This window comes from Palaemon carinicauda, chromosome 3 (assembly GCF_036898095.1).
Source record: "Palaemon carinicauda isolate YSFRI2023 chromosome 3, ASM3689809v2, whole genome shotgun sequence".
Lineage (NCBI taxonomy): Eukaryota > Metazoa > Arthropoda > Malacostraca > Decapoda > Palaemonidae > Palaemon > Palaemon carinicauda.
This window is the reverse complement of record NC_090727.1, coordinates 68,940,383-68,942,901: the sequence shown is the minus strand read 5'-3', so window position 1 is coordinate 68,942,901 and position 2,519 is coordinate 68,940,383. Positions and strand designations below refer to the sequence as shown.

Genomic DNA, 2,519 nt, shown 5'->3' with positions numbered 1-2,519 from the left:
CTAGCACGCTCTCTTGCCTCTCTCACATCTATCCTCCTATCACCCAGAGCTTTCTTCACTCCATCCATCCACCCAAACTTTGGCCTTCCTCTTGTACTTCTCCCATCAACTCTTGCATTCATGACCTTCTTTAGCAGACAGCCATTTTCCATTTTCTCAACATGGCCAAACCACCTCAACACATTCATATCCACTCTAGCTGCTAACTCATTTCTTACACCCGTTCTCACCCTTCACTACTTCGTTCCTAACCCTATCTACTTGAGATACACCAGCCATACTCCTTAGACACTTCATCTCAGACATATTCAATTTCTGTCTCTCCGTCACTTTCATTCCCCACAACTCCGATCAATACATCACAGTTGGTACAATCACTTTCTCATATAGAACTCTCTTTTACATTCATTCCCAACCCTCTATTTTTTTACTACTCCCTTAACTGCCCCAACACTCTTGCAACCTTCATTCACTCTCTGACGTACATCTGCTTCCACTCCACCATTTGCTGCAAACAACAGACCCCCAAGTACTTAAACTGATCCACCTCCTCAAGCAACTCTCCATTCAACATGACATTCAAACCTTGCACCACCTTCTCTTCTCGTACATCTCATAACCTTACTCTTACCCACATTAACTTTCAACTTCCTTCTCTCACACACCCTTCCAAATTCTGTCACTAATCGGTCAAGCTTCTCTTCTGTGTCTGCAATCAGTAAAGTATCATCCGCAAACAACAACTGATTTACCTCCCATTCATGGTCATTCTCGTCTACCAGTTTTAATCCTCGTCCAAGCACTCGAGCATTCACCTCTCTCTCCCCTCCATCAACATACGAAAAATATTTCCACATATTTCAACGATTGAGGGAGTTTTATAATTTGCTTTTCCAGGACCTCAAAACTTTATTTCATAGAATTAAAGATGAAAGAACTTATCACTTCAAAAATGCCAACTGCAGAAGCAATGACACTTATTGTGATCATCTTTACTATATTCCTGATTATTACTTGTCTGAAACGGGTAAGAGACAGATCCAAGAGGGATCCACATATACCAGTTTCAGAGGCTAAAAAGACATTGAGGTGTGAAATTGAGAAGATTAGATATAAACTATGAACCGAAGTTCTTGACTTTAGAAGTCGATACTCATGCAAATGGAGATCTTTCACCTTATTACTTCAGAATGAAAGCGGTCGATAATATGAAATACTTGGCGCAAGAACTTTCATCACTAGAAGGGGTTAGTCCTCGAGGCTCAAGAGAAAGCATTCCAGCTTATCTGATGAATTTGACAAACCCCGGTTGTGTTTTGGCCTCTGTAGAACAGAGGATGATTCATGAATTGTGTGATTACTACGACCACGCAAGACATCACCCAATGCAGTTTACAGCTACTCAGTTCACTCCGTATCATAGCTTGCTGCTACGAATATTACACTGTAGACGTAATGGCGAGAAATTAACAGGTGGCATGATATCAGCGCCAAGTGATCACGATTCCACTTTTGATGAACCAGAACACGACCATAGTGGAAATGATGAATACTTGATCATTAGTGATTTCAGCATGGTTTTACTACATAGACCCTCATCACTGAAAGTATCTACAGATGATAATTTTGAAACTTCGGTGTGACTCAAACATCACTAGTTCGATTACAATTGTAGTACACTACACTACACGGGTAACATGATTTTGTCAGTAAAAGCACAGTTTATTGATACTGATTTTTTTTTTCTATTTATATTGCTTTATTTTTTTTAATATTCCTCGTCACAACCAATTGCTTGCTTAACTTTTTCAAACCTTATTTTGTATCAGATTGTTATCTAGTCAATTATAGCAATGATTGATTATATTTTCTTGTGTACAGTAAAGTATTAGGTAGCTTTTGTGTCTCAGTCAAGGCATGAGCCTGCTGTGATATTTTTAAGATGTGTGTCTCGAGTCTTTATTCCAAGAAGAATCTTTGAAATTATTCCAAAGAATGCATAAATGACTGCTAAAAGGATAGGCTATACTGTAGCCATGGTAAAAGGGATGAAATTTGGGTGGGTGGTTACAACCTTATTTGATTGTGGCATTGTTTTGTAATTATGTCATAATGTTGATGCTGTTCTACTTTGTCAGTATAGTTCAATATTTTATCTGTATGCCAAAAAAACAAATATAATGGGCTTTTGAAAAATACTATAGGCAGTACAGTAGTTAATTGCATTATTTTTCTTTTAATTTAGGGTTTTATATGTTGAAATGCTGGAAAGTAAAAGGGCAAGTTTAGGAGTGTGACGGTGCCGAGAGAGGGTTGTGAACTCAAAGGCAGGAAGCAATCAACTGAGTTCACAACCCTCTCTCGGGACCGTCACATTGGTGACCCCGGAGTGACACACGGTTGGTACATGGCTCCCCCCCCCCCTAAAAATGACATACTGTACAAGTTAAATAGGTCCGCGCCAAACTTCCAAAGTACATCGACACACGAATTCAGGAGTGGGCACCTTTCCTCAACCT

General features: G+C 39.4%; 1 pseudogene; it reads left to right on the top strand.

Annotated features, from left to right (window-relative positions):
- Positions 1-952: 952 nt before the first annotated feature.
- On the top strand, positions 953-1,643 carry LOC137637758 (protein C1orf43 homolog; annotated as a pseudogene).
- The last annotated feature ends 876 nt before the right edge of the window (positions 1,644-2,519 follow it).